This window comes from Gracilinanus agilis, chromosome 6 (assembly GCF_016433145.1).
Source record: "Gracilinanus agilis isolate LMUSP501 chromosome 6, AgileGrace, whole genome shotgun sequence".
In the NCBI taxonomy this organism is placed as follows: Eukaryota; Metazoa; Chordata; class Mammalia; order Didelphimorphia; family Didelphidae; genus Gracilinanus; species Gracilinanus agilis.
The window spans coordinates 152,998,737-153,018,068 of NC_058135.1; the positions used below are offsets into that span (position 1 = coordinate 152,998,737).

Below are 19,332 nucleotides of genomic sequence, written 5' to 3' on the forward strand. Positions count from 1 at the left end.
ATACCATAGAAAAATTCTTGGAGGAAAGAAAGCAAAGAATGACATGCTTCAATCTGCATTCAGAATCCATCAGTTTCTTCTATACCAATGGAAACTCTTTTCATCATAAGTCCCTTGGAATTGTCCTACATCCTTGCCTTGTTATTAATAGTCATTCACATTTGATCATTGTACTTTTTGCTGTTACTATGTACAATGTTCCTCTAGTTCTGCTCATTTAACTTTGCATCATTTCATATACCTCTTTCCAGCTTTTTTTTTGGTAATCATCTTGTTTGTCATTTCTTAAGGCACAAAAGTATTCCATTATAATCATACACTTCAACTTTTTCAACCATTTCCTAATGGATAGACATCCCTCCAGTTTATAGTTCTTTGCCTCCACAAAAAAGCTGGTATAACTATTATTTTTGTACAAGTGGGTCCTTTTTCCCATCTTTGATCTTTTGGGGATACAGACACAATAGTATTATTACTGGGTTGAAGGGTAGGGACAGGTTTATGATCCTTTTAATGTCTATTATGTGATGAATAGATTTCTGTTTTGCTAAAGAGGCAGAGGAGTCATAAGATTATGAGTCAGAACTGAGTTTGCATAAAAAATTACATAATAGGTTCCTTCTAAACTCCTTTATGATTTTCTTTCCTGGAGACATTGTGAGAAGGGGCTAATATAAGTTGCCAGAAGGGAAGAAGAGAAGCTGTCCTATTTCTATCCAGGTCACTACATATCTATGAGCATACAATTCCCTCTCTCTTTTTTATTTTTTTCATAATTTTAAGTGAATAAATATTCTAATATAAGAGCACCTAGGAGACTAGAAAAATAAGGAGATTAATAAAAAAAAATAAAACTTGTTCAGCCATTGCCCAACTGATAGCTATCCTCTCAGTTTCTAATTCTTTGCCACTACTAAACTGATGCTACATTTTTGTACAAGGAGGTCCTTTCCCCCTATCTTTGCTGAGAAAAAATAGTTTTATTATTGGGTCAAAGCCTATACAGAGTTTTATAGCCTTTTTGGTGTGGCTCCATATTGCTTCCCAGAATGGTTGTATCAGTTCATAATCCTATCAACAATATATTAGTGTCCCAATTTTCCCACATCCCATTCAACATTTATCACCTTCCTTTTTGTTCATAATCCATCTTATAGATGTGAGGTGATACCTCAGAGTTGTTTTAAATTGCATTTCTATAATCAATAGTGATTTGGAGCATTTTTCATTTGACTATGGATAGTTTTAATTTCTTTACCTGAGAATTGGCTGTTCATCTCTTTTTACCATTTATCAATTGAAGAATATTTTGTATTCTTATAAATTTGACTCAGTTCTCTATTTGAAGACTCCATTTGAGTTCTATTTGGAAAAAACTATTTGAAGTTCTCATGTTTAGAAATGAGACCTTTGTCAGAGATGCTTACTATAATTTCCCCCCCCCCTACTTTTCATTTCCCTTCTAATCTTGGTTGCATTGTTTTTGTTTGTACAAACTCCTCTTAGTTTAATGCAATCAAAATGATCGGTTTCACTTCTCATAATGTTCTCTATTACTCATTTGTCATAAATTCTTCCCTTAACTGTATGACCCTGCTCAAGTCAATTAACCTTTCTGTCTGCTTCACTTTGCTGATCTGTAAAAGTGGATAATAATAGTACCTGTTTCTCATAGTTGTGAGGATAAAATGATATAGTATTTTTAAAGTGCTGTGTACATCTAAAAGCTCTATATAAGTGATGGCTATTGTTGTTTTTGTTGTGATTGAATTACTTTAATTTTGAGTTTCCTTAACTGGGGACTTTGTGTTTCTGCATTCACCCAAAAGAGAAAATGTCACAGATTTGGGAAAATTGTTTTGTTGTCTTTATTATACCTTCTTAGCAAATATTTACTTTGCAAAAGCTAAATTATGTGAACTCTTTGATTGATGTTGAGGAATTTACTAGTTGCTGGCTGATACTATTTGAAACACCAACTTCTCAGGATAATTCCTACAATGTTAAGTCAAAAAAGATTTTTTTCTGCCTAGAAATTTAAAGTACCAGACCAATGTGAATGAGAATTCTTAGTTTAGAGAGGTATCACTACACTTAAATAAAACTCTGCCAAGATTCTGAAATCATACTTTCTTGGAGTTCATAAATTAAGTTCATAAATGCATTATTGTCAATTATCAAATTCTACATACTCAATTTAAAACTCTTATTAAACATTTATTACATGAGGTTCTATTTTTTGATGTTATTATTTCTAATTTCTAGTTTTAAATTGAGTTTCAAATGTGTCCTTTACACTTCTTTCCTCATTCCCTTGTTCCTAACAAATTCATGAAATGTTTTTATGTCTGCTATCTGAGAGTATCTTCTAGTATATGGTAATTAAAATGTGAGATCATTAGTCCTGCCTTGCTTGGTAAATAACACTCAGCTTTGACCAGATATATCTGCAGGCAGCAGGATGGAGTCCTTATAATCCTTTATTGGAGTGAATGGACAATATCACTCTTAACTGAATAGTATCTGATAATTAAACCTGGGCATGTGATTTACCATCATCAATCAAGGAATCAGGGAGACTGAGAGAATGTTGATCCACCTCCTCATTAGCCTCATATCCCTAGATATCTAGGGAATAAGTGAATAATGAATTTCAATAATTATATCTAATGATTCATAGGGAAATGAATTTTTTTCTTTGATCACTGAGAGAGATCATTGATTAATTAATTTATTGATTATTGCTATTTTGACTAACAAATTGATTTTCTTACTAAAAACCAGTCTTTTGGAATTTCTAATCATTACATTAAGATGGTATGAATGAACTGATTTTTTTCTCTTTAATTCCCACATAATTTAAAGCAACAGATGAAAAATCAAGGCCTAAATAATTATGACTGCAGTCCTTCAAATAGAAATTGACATAGGATTAGGGGAAATAGTGATTATTTTAGAGTCTGAGGTTTCCTGACTATTTGTATGATCTTGGGAAATTAATTTGCCTTATTTGTTTGTGAGCTCCTTGAAGGAAATTCTTTTTTTTTAATTTTGCCTTTATTTTCATCCTTAGTGCTTATTGCAGTGCCTATTTCATAGTAGGTGCTTCATAAATGTTTATAGATCATTGTCTATTTAGATTCTCTGCCCTCTCCTTCTTCATTGATGTAAAAAAAAAACTCTCTTCCAGCTGTACTAAAATCCTGTGACAATTTTCTGCTAACATTCTTTTAGAAAATTCAGAGTACTCACTCCTCATCCACAAAGAGGAACCTTTTCTGTTTCTGTAAAACTTGTCTATGATAAGTGTTTCCTCTCCAGAAAGAATGTTTTAGCTAACTGGTATATTCAGACTTCACTCTGTCCTTTTTAGAAACCCATTTCTGATCACATAAGATACTATCTTTGTCAAGAGTTTCACTTTTAAGGAATAATCACAATAGTAGCTGTGTTCTTTTTATCCTTTGAAAAAACCCAGAATGAAAATTGACTACTTTGAATAAAACAATCCTTTCAAAATGAGTATTATTCTTTCCCTTATCATAACATCATCATACATTAAAACTAGAAATATAAATATAAACATTAAAATAAATAAATATCCTAATGATAAATTTCATTGCTATACATTTATGGCCAGGGATCCTTGTCCCAAGGATAGAAGGTTATGCATAGAAAGTTGTGGTCTTCATTGGCAAACTAATTACTTAAATTTGGATCAGCTAAGTAGTGAAATATTTCAGACATATACCACACCAATGTTTTATTTGCACTGTGACAGTAATGGAAACTGAAAGACACTATATAATTTTCATGACCACATACTAAATGAGAACAGAAATGTTTTAAAAGAGCAACTATAATAAAAATAGACTACATTTCACTCGAAGACATTTCACTTTAACCTGTGGTTTCAGAAAGCATTGAGCTAGATTGGATTTTGAAGTTATAAATATACATGGATTCTAACATTTGGGAACATTAAAAAGCCTCATTTGAATATATTTTGTGTTCTTACCAAATTTCACTTTGAAGAAAGGAGAAATAAGATTCCCAAAGTGAGTAATAAGAATCAAAGTTACTATGACATATTTTTTCAAAACTTTAAATATTATGAACATTTTATATTTTAATTGACAGGATAAAATAAGTATAAAAAGGAATATGTATTCTTTCATTAAAAGTGATAGGTCTTTTATGAAGGTATATTTTCAGAAGATAATATATTTTCATTTTATACATACGAGTTTCTTTAAGTTAAAATATATTCCATTGGTTTCCAAATTCATTTCTCACATGAAAGTGGAATGATTTCAATTACATGTCTTAAACTTCAAAACTTCTATGGATCCTTCTTTACCTTGTTGGAGATACTCCATTTATGAATGTAGATTAAAACTCATCTTTTTCTTCTTAAGTAATTCCTATCTGCTGCTATTAGTTGTTGGACTGCTGGGTGGCCCAATGGGTGGGGACCTAATCTGAAGTCAGACAGACTTCTCTACCTGAATTAAAATATGGCCTCAGGCATTTACTAGCTATGTGACCCTAACCAAGTCACTTAACCCTGTATTCCTCAGTTCATTTATAAAATGAACTAGAGAAGGAAGTAGAAAACCTCTATAATTTCTTTGTGAAGAAAGCCTCAAATGGAATCAAGAAGAGTCAAGCACGACTGCATTGATTACACAAAGAAAATCTATACAATGTACTGTAATAATCTTTTTGGGTTTTAAAATATATTTGTGGATAGCATTGAAATATCGTTATCCTTTAGTTTCATTATATGCTTAACCTACTTTATTTTTGCCCTTGATATTCTATTTGATTTGATTTCTTTCACTCAAAAGGCAATATTTTTTGATTGGCATATTTATATAGTATATTAAAAACACAGTATAAAGTAAAGAATAGAAAGTCAGCCTTAGAGGGGAGGAAGACCTGGGTTTCAAGTCTGGCCTCTGATTTATATTTGCTAAGTCACTCTGGGTGAATCACTTAACCTTTAATTACACCAGGTAATTTTCTAAGACAGTAAGTTGAAGAACAGTTGCCAGACCATATTGGTAGATGGGAGTATTTTTTTTTTCTTTGCTTTTGTTTCATTTTGTTTTTTTTTCCCCAAAATCAAGGAAATTGCAATTCTGCACAGATTATGGATGTTTATATGTAATTGCATATGCACGTGCATGATTTTGTATAGGATCATGCAACATTTATGTGATATGTTTACATGTACATATATGTGTTTGTCCATGCATATATACTGTAGTGTATATTTCATACAATAAAGCCATTAATGTACATTTCTTTTTTATTTAATGGGGTTGCCTAATATTTTTAAAGCAAAGTAGAGTGCTAACCATTTCACTCCTTTCTCAAAAAGCTTCAAGATAAAATATACCTTTCTCCAGTATTCACTTAAATCCTTACACCATTTGGCTCTAGTCTATCTTTCTAGATTTATTTCCCATTTCTCTTCCTTATGTTCTTTATATCCCAGCCAAACTAATCTACTAACTAGTCTTTATTCCTGAACATCCTTCTGGATAATCTTCTTCCAGGTTATCCAAATCCCATTTATCTCTTAAGATTCAAATTCTTCCATTTCCAAGAAGGCACTTACTGCTTTATTCTAAAGTTCTTTCCCCTTCAAAGCTTTTAATCATTAGCGTACAATTGATTTGTTAATTAATCCTGCCCTGCCTCAATGACATATTTTGTATTGTATTAGTGGTTAAAGCCTTATTGTTTACCTTTTCATGGGTTTATGTTCTGTCTAGTGATTTAAGTGATTTCCAGATTACTTATAACCTTCTGCCACAAATTCATATGTATATTGTATTTATTTTCTATGTATGTAGAATACAAGGACTTTGAAAGCAGAAACTGTCTTATTTTTCTTAGCAAGTTGTCTGTCATGTAGGTGTTTAAAAATGCTTATTGAATGAATTAATCACCCCATTTAGATTTTTGACTACTCAAGAAAAAGGTTTCCATTGTATACTTCCTTGTATCTCTTTCTTCCCCAGGGTCTAACGCACAATGCTTTTCATATAGTCAATGCCAGAAAAATGCTTATTTCTTCCCTCTTGAATAAATTTTGAATCTGGATGTGTGATTTCATGTGTTTCAGTAACTTGATTATCCTAATCTAAATTGGACGACTGTTTGGCAGTTTAAAGTATTAGGGACTTATCTGTTGTGGTAAGATGTTAAATGACTTTACATTTAATGTAAATAAATAAAATACAAAATAAAATAAATGACACTTTAATGTATAAATATATGTATAATGTAAAAATATAAAAAATAAAATAAATGACTCTTTAATGTATCCAGGAGGTATCAAGGAAGGGATTTGAACCCAAGTCTTTCAACATGTTCTTTGTTTTTCTGAAAAGAATATTAATCAGAAAAAGCAAATAGCAATATACTGAATCAAGTATATTTGAGAAAATAAGAACTATTGTATCTTTCTAAAGGTTTACATATACACATATTATAATGTATATATTATATAATATATACATATAATCATATATAGAGAGAGAGAACGAGAGAGAAAGCACTGTTCCAATGCACTATTAATTTTATTTTCAAGTCAGTGTGTGTGGAGAATAGATTTTTTTCTTTTTTTCTAGCAGTGTCCCATTCATTATTCCACAATAAAATATGAATGCAGTGAAATGTTATGAGGTATAAATATACTGTGTCATTAGTCCTTTCTTCCTTTTCTTAAGACAGAAATGATGTAATTTGATATCTCTACTTCTTTTTAAAGCATTCTGTAAAGAAGTGAATATCATTTTCATTTCTATCCAATTATAAACAAATATAAAAATATAAAACAAATCATATCTACTATTAATCACTCACTGAATAGGGTTAAAACATCAATGCAAAACTTATCAATCTTTCCATAGGCAATAAAAATCTGCCATCAGTCATGTGGCCCTTCCAGAATCAAATACTAAATCCTCTATTTGCCATTTGAAATCCTTCATAAACTGGCCCACTCCTACCTTCCCAATCTTCTTTTACCATACTCATCCCATATAATCTGCAGTCTAATGACACCAGTCTCTTTCCTGCTCTTTGCACAAGACATTGTCACTTTTCATGTAAGGTAGGTGCACCCAATTTTCTCCTTCACCAGGCCTGAAACTAATATAATAATGTCTGGAGTTGCTCTAATGCCTTAAATAGTACATAAAAAGATAAGTCAAAAATGTTGCCTTATTATAATGTGATACTCCTTAATGTTGGTGTCATATCATCTTGTCCAGACTCCTTCCCAGAATTTTAAGCACCAGTAGTCAGATCCAGTTTTCTTACCTTTTTTTTTTTACCCATACTGTTTTTTTGAATTCCAAACTGGTTTTATTTTTGTTGTTATTCCACCATTCTCCCCCTTTTGGACTCTGTGGCCCTCTTTGTGGTTTTCTTGGCAAAGACACTGGAGCAATTTGCCATTTCCTTCTCTGTACCTGTTGCTGATTTTTGATCCCTTAATTCTTTCAAATCCTTCATTTCCATCCAATTCTGATTTACAACCTATACAGTGAATTTCAATACCAGTAGATGCCTTTACTCTAGACAGCACAACTGTTAGAGAACCTACTTCTTCGTCCTGATGATTTTCTTTTTGACTCAACCCCAGGTTTGATGTGCTTGACATGACACTGTGAGCCTCCAGCCTCGCCTGAGCTCTCCTGATCCTCATCCTTTCTCACTGCCTGTGACTTTCTATGTTCTACATACTGGATTCCAGATCCTTTTTTCTTACCCTTACTGTTCTTTCATTGTCTTGTGAATTTTAAAATTAATATCCAATATTCCAACTATTATATTTAATACAATTTATTTATAACATATGGAATAAAAAGCTAGAATACAAAGCCACCTTTCTCAGCCCCCATGCGTGGGAAAAAAGAGAGGAAGGGGGAGGAGATAACAGTACTATATAAACAAATAACCTAAAGATGCATGTAAATGAAGGGAAAAGCATTCTGGGTAATTCAGAAAGGAAGCTTGGGTAATGTAGTCTTAGGGGTTTGAGATATTTCTAACTATATATACTCTCAGCAATGCAATGATCTGGGACAGTCCTGAAAGATGGAGAATGCTATCTTCCTCCATAGAAGGAACTGTCGGAGTCATCTTTCACATCAGTGTATTTATGGTTTTATTTGTGGGTTTTGGTTATGTATAAATTTGCTCTTACTACAATGACTAATATGGAAGTGACAATTCCAAGACAATTAAAAAAAAAAAAAGAAAGAAGAGAAAAACAACTACCAGTCTAATTCCTCCAGCTCCGGTTCAGTTTTTCCAGTTCAGACCTATAACCTGTATCCATAACCCTATTTTGCCTGTCCTGTGCCATGACTGAACACACCCCAAGAGGCTTTAATTGCTAATCTACATAACTTCATCTAGTATCATTGTCAGGAGATAGTAATAACTGGAATATTGTTATACTTACTAGAAATGCTGCAGATCTGACTTAGACATCTCATAGAATCATAAAATCATAGAAATTTAGATGTGGGAGAGACTTAGACACTACTGAGTTCAGCACCATCATTTTATAGGGAAACATTAAGACACCAAAAGATAAAAGTATTTGCCTCAGTAAAAACATAGAGAATATTCAGGGTTTGAACCCATTTTTTCTGACTCACAATTCAAAGCTCTTTGAATCATACCAAATGCCTCCTCATCAACATCAATCAAATAACACAGCTGCACAAATATTATAACCATACAAATAAATGAATATTTCCTATGATCACTTTAAATCAGGGAATTTTAACTTTGGGTCTGTGAACTTAAAAATTTAACATTGAAAAATTCTATTTGAATATAATTGGTTTCCTTTGTAATCATACAGTTCTCTAACTTTTACATATTTAAAAAAAATTTTTTTGGAAAGAGGATATAGGGGGTAGCTGGGTGGTTCAGTGGATTGGGAGCCAAGTCTAGAAAGAGGAGGTCTAAGGTTCAAATTTGGCCTCAATCATTTCCCAGCTTTGTGACCTTGGGCAAGTCATTTGACCCCCATTACCTATCCCTTACCACTCCTCTGCCTTGGAACCAGTACACATTATTGATTCCAAGAGGGAAGGGAAGGTTTAAAAAATAAAGAGGGTATTTAAGTTTCACTAGAGTACTAAAGGATTCTATGATAGAAAAAAGACTAAGGAATCTTGCTTTAAATGGTGAATTACTCCCATTGCCTTTAAAATAAATAGCATGATTTACAAAAATAGTAATTTACTACCATTTTAGGAATATACAAAGTCATCATAAAATAATATTCATCCTTTTTTTTTCAGTTTCTTCAGTCACACTCAGAAATGTGTAAGAAGATGCACAGCACACTACTAATGAAGACTGGAGATTGACTGAAGCTATTTGATTAAGTTTTATAAATATATTCACAGTGTGTTCTAGAAGAGGGAAAACTGGAGGCCTGAGAACCTTCCTAATAATGTGGTACTTAAGTGAACTGGAAGTACCACCTAATTATGAAGCACTCATATTAGGTAGTCAGCTCATCTACAGAACGACTGATTTTACTCTGAATATATTTCTGGCTTTACTCATGCTGCGCTGCCAGCACAATGAAGAAAGAGAACATGTGTTTTGTTTTTCGGTTATTGATATTTGACAACACATTAATTAATCATGTTAAATTGGGACGTAATTTCATTGCAGGAGGGTACATTTTGCATATTAAACAAATTTTAGTTAATTACTTTATGTCACAGCTGCATTGCTGATTAAAATAGAGATTCCCCAAAGTATAACCTTATTCCAAGTAATACAAAAAACATCCCTACGATTTTCATAGAGGTGATACTATACACACACAATAGAATTTAACCAAAATGACAAATCAATTTTACAAAGTGTCTAAAAATGGTCAAATTGAATTTTCGACTGAATTGACCTGTTAATTATGTTAAAAAATTCCATTCTAATATCTCTACAGGTATGCTGCTTAACTTGTTTAGGATAGTAGAGTCAACATGTATCACAATACAAAAAGAGCAGCTATAAATATTTTTGTCACATCCCCTCCATTGTTTTAATTAGCATTTCTCTAATCAAGAGTGATTTAGAACATTTTTTTTTCATATGAGAGATGGAACCCTACTGAATTCTTTTTATGAAACTAATATGGTACTGTTATCTAATTCACCAAGAACAAAAACAGAGAAAGAAAATTGACAAATGGTCAAAGGATATGAACAAAAAATTTTCAGATGAAGAAAACAAAGATGTCAATAATCATATCGAAAAATATTCTAAATTACTCTTGATTAGAGAAATGCAAATTAAAACAATGCTGAGATACCACTTCATAGCTATCAGATTGATTAATATGGCGGTAAAGGAAAGTGGTAAATGTTGGAGGGGATGTGACAAAATTGGGACAGTAATGCATTATTGATGGCTTTGTGAACTGATCCACCATTCTTGAGGACAATTTTGAATTATACACAAAGGGCAATAAAAGTGTGCATACACTTTGATATGGTAATGTCACTAGTGGGTCTATATCCCAAAGAAATAATAAAAAAGCGGAAAGGGCCTATTTGTAAAAATATAATTATAACCATTCTTTTTGTAGTGGCAAAGAATTGGAAATTGAGGGGACATCCATCACTTGGGGAATGGTTGAATAAATTCTGGTATATGTTGATAGCAAGGGGAATACTATTATACTATAAGAAATGATAAGCAAGATTATTTCAGAAAAAGCTGTAAAGAGCTACAGGAACTGATGCAGAGTGCATAAGCAGAACTGAATGAATATTGTACACAATAACAGCAATAACAGATGATAATTATCTGAGAAAAATTGACTACTTTCAGCATTGCAATGATCTGGAATAGTCATGAAAGACTTATGGCAAAGAATTCTATCCACCTCCAGAGGAAGAACTCTTGGGGTCATATATCTTTGGTTTTATTTTGGGGTTTGATTCTGTATAAGTGTGCTCTTACAACAATGACAGATATGGAAGTATCCTTTGCATGACAATAAAAAAAGAAAAAAATTTAAAAAGAAAGCCAGAAGCATTAAGTGACTTGCCCAGAGTCACAAAGCCAGTGCATTCAAGAGGCAGACCTTGAATCCAGTTTTTGCTGTCTTTTAGTCCAATTATTTTCCCACTATATCACATCATCTCTTTCTCATACAGGATTCTCTAACACTTGAAATCTCTCTATCTCTTAAGCTATTACTCTATCCATATATTCACCAGTTTGCCTATTCACCCCAAAACACCTTCTCTGAGGTTTACGTTTCTTTTGATAAATCTGATATATTTGATACATTGATATCCCCAAACTTGCACATTTTACTAATATGATCCTGCATAATTCCCCCTAAAAAAGATACAAAGAGACCTGAGATATCCTTTAACAGTAACCAAACTGCATGATCCTTTGCCCTCTCATCTTTTCAAAATTATTGGAAGATATAAGGCAACAGAATTTGGGTCATTAAGAGGTTACCTTCAGAGGTCATATGGTCATTTCTGAGTAAAAATAACTTCTACACCATCTAAATGATATGACTAATTAGTCCTCCAGATTTTCAGTCCTCAGATTATCAGAGGGAAGGAAGATGAGTTTGAACCATTTCAACCCAGAGGACATTAATAGAAGTAAATGAAAGATGTGGAGAAGAAAACTTTCCCTTCAATATGGGCCAAATCTTCTCCACATCTTTCATTTACTTCTAGTAATGTCCTCTGGGTTGAAATGGTTCAAACTCATCTTCCTTCCCTCTGATAATCTTTCAAACACTTGAAGTAAGCTATCACCACCTTTCTAAAATGTGGCACAAAGATGAATATTAGTCCAGATGAGGTATTTTTAGGATAAAAGGCAGAAGGACTCAGTGTATATGCTATGGATAGTTGTTCCCAAAGTCATCTGAAATCATGATAACTTTTGTGGTTGTCTAGTCAGTCAACAGATATTTATTGAGTGTTTAATATGTGCTAGGCACTGAAGATCATCTTGCTGATCAGTTTATTGACCTGGCAATCAACTAAAAGCCCAGATATTTTCAGAGATGTTATTTTCTACAGGTGTCTCTTCTCCACTGTGTTTTTATGAAATATAATTCTTAAAATTCACATGAAGGACTTTATATAAATTTCAATTACATTCCATCCTATTAGATAGGGCCCCTGTTTCTGGGCTATCAAATAGACACTGTTACTATTTTTTTCATCTTGATATCATCTGCGAATTTTATCATCATTCAGTTAAGGAGTTTTTCAACATTCTGATAAAAAATTGTAGAACAGGGCCAAGATAGATCCCAAGACATTTGCCTAGGGAACAGCCTCCGAGTTAACATTAGGCACTAATGACTACTATTTTCATAGTCTGAGATTCCTTTATTAAGAGACAAAGATTCACATCCCCTAATTAGGGATAAAATATTTGCCATGTGATTAAGACGAAGTGAACATTTTTACATAAATACATTTTTGTCAAAGTATGAATATGAAATACATTAATTTTTTTTCCTTTGTAGGCAGAGAGGAAAAAAAAGTCAGCAGGCAATAGGAACTTAGGAGGGTAAGTGTTGGAAAGATCCTTTTAAAAGGGAAAAGAACAAAAGGCCCATGTTGAAGACATGGGAAACAAAATGTACTGAAGTCACCAGTTGGTCACCAGCTGACCCTGTAAATCTTTATCTGTTCATGATTACATGGAAGCTTTGGGCAAAATCATATGCTGACCTATATCAATATACACTCATACACATTAATTTGAACAAACTTAATGCATTATGCAGGTAAGGAATTTTTTAATAAAATACCTTTGTTTATTTACTTAAGCATTTCGGACTTCATTTTGTTTGATGCATAACTCTAATTTGATCCCTGGAGTGGAAGAGTAGAGGCAAAGGGGAAATGAATTAAAAACAAATCTGCCCTAAATTAATACATTGTCAGAGCCAAATTAGAACATTAACATTTGTAAATAATTTGTCAGAGAACATTTGGTATAGGGTAAGCACATGAAAAGGTACATAAATCTTTAGTCAGATAACAATGAAGACAGATAAAAGGTTAGTTAGGGGATTAAGCAGATAAAGGTTATAAAAAGGCAATTTAATTGCCTTAGATTTTCATTGAATTGTGGAAATCTAAGATACTCTTCAAGTGGAATAAATCTTTACTTAGTATCTTACATTATCATGTATAATAAAGAAGAAACTCTGGTTATCTCTGTTTCTTCTTCATTAGTAGAAGTTGATAATGATTTCTTTATCTTTAAATGACACAACTAAATAGTAAAGTCATTGAATTGAAAAATAATCTAATTAATTTTAGAATAAAAACTCCCTGATTTATTTTTCCTTTTTAGAATTTTTAAAATAATTAATGCCAAAAGATAAACATCATTCTATCTAACCAAATAAACAACAGAGAGGTAAATGTAGATCCTAAAATCATGTATAAAAATAAAATATTCTGGGGACAGTTAGGTGGCTTAGTGGATTGAGAGCCCATTCTCAACACAGGAGGTCCTAGGTTCAAATGTGACCTCAGACATTTTCCAGTTGTGTGACCCTGGTCAAGTCACTTAACCTCTATTGCCTAGCCCTTACTACTCTTCTTCCTTAGAACCAATACACAATATTGATTCTAAGATGGAAGGTAAAGGTTTAAAAAATATAACCTCCCAAGAAGTTTTTTTTATTTTGCTTTCATTTTTGTCTTCTGTTTTTTTACAATAAGTCAAGGTATAAAGTAAAATCAGTTGATTTAGCAGCAACATCTGACAACATGTACCACTTTCCACATCTATAGACTCTCATTTCTTAAATAAAACAAACAAAGCCTTTTTTAGTATCAACACTGGGAAAGAAAGTGTTTATTGTCATTTATCAGATTTTTAAGTATTGCTGACTATATCTTAAAATATTTTAAATAAATTATTTTATCTATGACATTTGTCAGATTTTATTGATTTTAGTGTGGTTATTATTCGTATGAATTGTATGATTGTAGTTGCATGTATAGTTCTATTGTGTCTGCTTTTTTCATGCTATAATCTTTTGTATTTCTCAGGTTTCTATAAATTATTCGTAACTATTGTTTCTTAAATTATGACAATATTCCCTTATGTTGACACAGCAAAAGCTTGCTCAGCTCATGATTTTGTCTCCATAGCTTTTTGGTCATGGTTCCAAATTGCCTTCCAAAATGGTAGGACTAGTTCTCAGGTCTACCAAAAATTTATCAGTATACCTGTTTTCTGACATGATTTCTAGCATTTATCATTTTCCTTTTCAGTATGAGGTAGTACTTCAAAGTGATTTTGCTTTGCATGTCTCAAATTATTAGTGACTTAGAACATTTTTAGAAGTACTATTAATAGCTTTACTTTTTTTACTCTGAAAACTACCTGTTCATATATCTCGGCTATTTCTGGAAATGAAAATAAAATTGAAATGAAGTAAAATATTTATTGCTTCTTCTTTTTTTCCCTATCATTGACCTCTTTTCTCCAAGGACTCATAAATAAAAGCTATGTGTCAAAAGCTATTAATAGTTATGAACATTTTTCCCACATTATTTCCTAATTATTTTTCAGAATGTCTGGACCAACTATCAACCCTACTCTCCAAGTATTTCTTGAGTAATGACTCTTTCTTTTCATTAAATTTGAGTTTGAGAAAGATACTGAGAAATTCCAGCTTCCTGGTAATTCTAAATTACTATTTTTCATTATTTGTCTACTAGGCATGGTAACAATAAAAACAAATCAGAGGAAGAGGATAACATTGATTTTTACCAAAATAAAGGGATATATCCTTCTTCTAAAACATTGTAAACATTCTATTCCCTATATATTATTATTTAAATGAGGCTTTAAGTCTTTATTATAATGCATCCAATCTAACCACAAAATAAGTAATTATGTGTCATTGATAAAATGTTTTAAACAACATAATTTTGAAATGCATCTTGAATTCAAAAGGATGTAATATTCCTTCTTTAAAATTTTGAACCTTTTTCTAATTCATAAGCATATTTTCTTCTTAAAATCCATCTTCTCAGATTTGAAAAAAAGACAAAATATTTGCAATAAATGTGCATGTTTAACGGAGAAGATTACAATAAATAAGCCAAAATGAAAGTTTCATTCTGCATATATAAACACTCTTTTAGGAGACAGGTCAGGGGGGTTGAATATATTTATTTTGAATGGACACTCTTATGCCTAAAAGGGGAATGCCCCAAATGGCTTTTTGTCAATGAGCCATACATTGGTTTTGTTCTTTCTCCCTTTTATTTCCCTTTTATCTCCAAATTGTAAATTTTAATTTGATTATGTTTTCATGATCCATTGGGGAGACTGGTCTCCCAAAGGATCACAGGGGGGAATGCAAAGTTGGAAGATCTTGAATCCCTGAACATACATCACCCAAATTTCCTTTCTGTATTTACCCATAATTCCCTTTTCCTTGCATATACATGAAGGGTGATGCTATCTTTATTTAATTTGAGTTGGCTCCACCTCTCTCTCCCTCTCTTGCATGTGGATGGTATGGTGAATGGGAAAGGTTCTCCATGTTTCTCTAGCTCTCTAATTTAATATTAATAAATCCTTATAAATATCATACTTTGGAGGCATTGAACATTAATTTTAAAACCTACAGTAGTTGGTTTCATTATTATTCTCCTGGAATCATTACTAGTGACAACACTGATCACAACAGAGCACAGGCTAGGAGAATAGTGACCACACGTCTCTCCAGATTATATCACCTTGGAAGCACCAAACTTAAAGACTTCAGAGTTATTTCTGAAAACAACAGGAAGCTTAGGACAGTGACCTCTCCATCCTTGGAGCAGAACCCTTCTATAATGTAAAGTTCTAAATCAAGAAATAGACTGGACAAATGAGAAAAGAACAACAATAAGGACAACAACAAGACCTGACCAAATAAAGCACTATGATGACAGGGAAGATTAAAACACAAATTTAGAAGAAAACACCATCAAAACAGATACATGTAAAGCCTCAAAGAAAAATGCATCCAGAAAGAAATAATTCAAATATCCTGGAGCCATGTCACGATCACATAAGATTTGTCAGCTTTCATTATAAAGGAGTGTAGGACTTGGAATATAATATTCCAGAAGGCAAAGAAGCTAGTATCATAATTAAGACTAATCTTTCAAGAAAAAATGAGTAAAATCCTTCAAAGTGAAAAAAGGACACTTAAAGAAATAGAAGATTTTCATACATTACTGACAAAAAAGACCAGAGCTAAATAGAAAGTTTTTCTTTCAAATACAAGATTCAAGAGAAGCATAACAAATATAAACATTAAAGAGAAATTATAAGAGAACCATCAAGGTTAATATTTATACTTCCATATGGAAACATTATCGTTATAATTCCTAAAAACTTTATAATTATTAGGTAAGTTAGAAGAAATATACCTTGACATAAAGTATGTGTGAGAAGTAACAATGATTTAAAAAAATAAATTAAGGAGTGACAAAGAAGGATACACTGGGAAAAGAGGGAAATGAAAGGAAAAATGGTGAAAATTATATCACATAAAAGAGGCACAAAAAGAAGATGGAGGAGAAGATGGTAGGGTCATAGGTAACACTTGGACTTCAGAATTGGCTTAGAGAGGCAATACACATTGAGTTGAATGTAGAAATCTATTTTATGCTAGAGGGACAGATAAGAAAAGGGGTGGGGATGATAGAAGGGAAGGTGAATTGGGGAAGGTGTTAATAAAAAGCACAATATTTTTGAGGAGGAAAAACGTAAGAGGAAAGAAAGATAAAGGTAAATGGGGGATGTTTTAGAGGAGGAAGAGGGAGGGAAGAAATATTGAATTCAAAATTAAAAACAAATATTAAAAATGTGTTCATGAGTAATTGAGAAAAATTAAAACTAAATGAAAAAAGAAAAAGTAAACAATTGTGTTGCAGTACTATGCAATGCAGTGACCTTATTTCCTTGGTATTCCTCTCATCAGACATTCTATTTCCTTACTTTGTACATATTCACTGGTTCTCTCTCAAGCACAGAATGATCTTCCTTCTAATTCCTACCTCCTGACTTTTTTCAAGTCCCATCTTAAATTCCACCTTCTATAGAAAACCTTTCCCTTTCCTCCTTAATGCACTAGCCTTATCTCTGATGATAATCTCCAGTTTATTCTGTATATAACTTTTCCATTATAGGTAGTTGCATATTGTCTCCGCCAATAGAATGTGATTTTCTTCACTTTACCTCTGTTTCTAATAATTACAAAATTTTCATTCATATTTTAAAAATATAACATCTAGGTTATTATTTTGGAAGGGTAGAAAATTTAGTTAGTTTAATGGTTGTTAGTTTCCCCCATATCAAAGTCAATAATATTTTATATGAGGATCCTTAATTCCCCACTACTACCACCATGTTTTAGGATTTGCTTTAATGTTTCTTTTCTCATGCATAATTTCTATAGGTTTATATCAGGATGCCTTTTACCTGAGTATGTTTTTGCACCTCTTGTACTGCATAGGCAATTCACCTTCTAAGATTTCCTCCAAATATTTTTATTTTTCTAATTACTTCCCATAAAGATTTACATTAATTTATAATATGATTAAAACAAACAAATAAAAAACCCTCTTGCTTATTTTTTAACTTAAGAATTTTAGTGATATTTTATCCAAGCTGAGCTTTCCTTTAATGGCTTTCTTATAAATATTGTGGAATCTTTCTCTTCTTCTAGGATGGGCATCCATAATAGTTCTTCATATTTTTTCTTCCTTTCACTTTCATTTTTTATTTAATCATTATTCTATTATTATTTCTGATGTGAACTTTGTGTTAAGACCAATATCTCCACAATTCTAGAGGGAATGTTGAGAGGTTTTTTTTGGTTCTATATGAATTTTCTGTCATAGTGCTGCTGCTTTGTTAGAGGTTCTCCTCAAGTTTCTCAGCATTGGTTAGGTCAAACATTTCCAAAATTGCAAAATGCCCAGAATGGTCTGACATAGAAGAAAATTAGATCTCTTCCTTCTTGGTAAGAATTTTGTGAGCTTCAGACTCTACTTTATATTTTGTTAACCAAACTGCATACTTATCCCTGTATGGAGCTCCTTCAGCATGTTGCTAATCCCAGTTATACCTTTCTGAAGATTCAGAATAATAGAATATTCCTCACCAATTTAGTTTGATCTCCTTGTCCTGGCTCCCCAGCTTCAGGTCTGAAAAGCAGTCTATGGACTGAATCTCTATCTGGATCCCTCTCTCATGTGTCATCAGACTTTGACTTCCTAGAAAATTGAGCCTATCTTTGAATTTCCCCAATAATTACTAAGACTGGATCCCTCCATTGATCTTTGAAATGCTTTTTTTAAACCCTTAACGTCTGTGTTTTGGCTCCTAGGTGGAAGAGTGGTAAGGGTGGGCAATGGGGGTCAAGTGACTTTCCCAGGGTCACACAGCTGGGAAGTGTCTGAGGCTGGATTTGAACCTAGGACCTCCCGTCTCTAGGCTTGACTCTCAATCCACTGAGCTACACAGCTGCCCCCTTCTTTGAAATGTTTTTATAGTGTTCTGATTTATATTATTTTTCTGACTAATGCTGTATCTTTTTCACTCTCTATGAAGAATTTTGAAATTAGGAAATAGAAATAGTTACTAGTCATTTGAAAATATTAGTAAAAGTTAATTATAATCAAAGAAAAATTAAAATAACTGTAAGGACAATATGCTCATTTATTCGGAAAAATTAAGTCAAAGATAGTAAATTTTGGCACAGTTGTGATGAAATAGTTATACTTATTTATTTGTGGTGAAATAGGAGATGTATAGGATATTTTAAAAATAATTTGGCAGCAAATATACTATAATGACTCTTTTACAAAGTATTTTAATTGTTGAAAATGTTTCAAGAGAATGTTATACTAAAAATACAATATATTTTCAAGTATTTTCAAATTAAACACTGGAAGTAAACTAAATGTTAAACTTAAGAAAAATACCTAAAGATATAGTGGTAGATTATTTTTACTATTGAAATATATAATTTGATTAAATATTTGAAAATATCTTCATGGAATAATTCAAAATGTGAATCAGAATGATAGAATATATAGTTTATTAATAAACAGGAGAAAAATGAAAGAGAATAAATGGATAAAGAACATTTGTGGAGAATTGGAAGTAGTGTCTATAAAGTGAAAATATATCAAATTATTTCCATTAGGGGCAGCTGGGCAGCTCAGTGGAGTGAGAGTCAGGCCTAGAGACAGG

At 32.2% G+C, this 19,332-nt stretch overlaps 1 pseudogene; it reads right to left on the bottom strand.

Moving 5' to 3' along the window:
- Positions 1-7,726, bottom strand: part of LOC123252390 — a 41,031-nt pseudogene extending 33,305 nt beyond the window's left edge.
- Between the last annotated feature and the right edge of the window lie 11,606 nt (positions 7,727-19,332).